The following is a 1,185-nucleotide window of genomic DNA, read 5'->3' as shown; positions in this document are numbered from 1 at the left end:
CCTCTGCTAGACTAGCTCGTTAATCAAAAGATGGTTAAGGTTTCCTAACCATAGACATGTGTTGTCACTTGATAACAGGATCACGTCATTAGGAGAATGTTGTGATGGACAAGACCCATCCCTTAGCTTAGCATATGATCATTCAGTTTATTGCTAATGCTTTCTTAATGTCAAATGCGTATTCCTTCGATCATGAGATCATGCAACTCCCGGATACCGGAGGAATACCTTGTGTGCTATCAAACGTTACAACATAACTGGATGATCATAAAGATGCTCTACAGGTATCTCCGAAGGTGTCTATTGAGTTGGCATGGATTGAGATTGGGATTTTTCTCTCCGTATGATGGAGAGGTATCTCTGGGCCCTCTCAGTAATACAACATCACAAGAAGCTTGCAAGCAAAGTGATTAAGGAGTTAGTTACGAGATGATGTATTACGGAACGAGTAGAGAGACTTGTCGGTAACAAGATTGAACTACGTATGAAGATACCGATGACCGAATCTCGGGCAAGTAACATACCGACAGACAAAGGGAACTATGTATGTTGTCATAAAGGTTCGATCGATAAAGATCTTCGAGAATATGTAGGAACCAATATGGGCATCCAGGTCCCGCTATTGGTTATTGACAGGAGAAGTGTCTCGGTCATGTCTACATCATTCTCAAACCCGTAGGGTCCGCACACTTAACGTTCGTTGACGATATAGTATTATATGAGTTATGTGATTTGGTGACCGAATGTTGTTCGGAGTCCCGGATGAGATCACGAACATGACGAGGGGTCTCGAAATGGTCGAGAGGTAAAGATTGGTATATAGGACGATGGTATTCGGGCACCGAAAGTGTTCCGGATGGTACCGGGTACTTATCGGGTCACCGGAAAGGAGTTTCGGGCACCCCCGGCAAAGATATGGGCCTTATGGGCCAAGTGAGGGAACACACCAGCCCTGGGTCGCCCCTATAGAGGCCAAATATTGTTCGGAGTCCCGGATGAGATCATGGAGATGACGAGGAGCTCCGGAATGGTCCGGAGGTAAAGATTGATAAATAGGACGATACTATTTGGTCTCTGAAAAGGTTTCGGAATGCATCGGGTATTTATCGGATCACCGGAAGGGGTTCCGAGAAGGCCACAGGGAGTTATTGGGCTTATTGGGCCCCACCTCTAGGTCGCTGGCCC

Source organism: Triticum dicoccoides, chromosome 2B (assembly GCF_002162155.2).
Source record: "Triticum dicoccoides isolate Atlit2015 ecotype Zavitan chromosome 2B, WEW_v2.0, whole genome shotgun sequence".
Lineage (NCBI taxonomy): Eukaryota > Viridiplantae > Streptophyta > Magnoliopsida > Poales > Poaceae > Triticum > Triticum dicoccoides.
The sequence above is the reverse complement of the archived record's forward strand: the minus strand, read 5'-3'. Positions refer to the sequence as shown.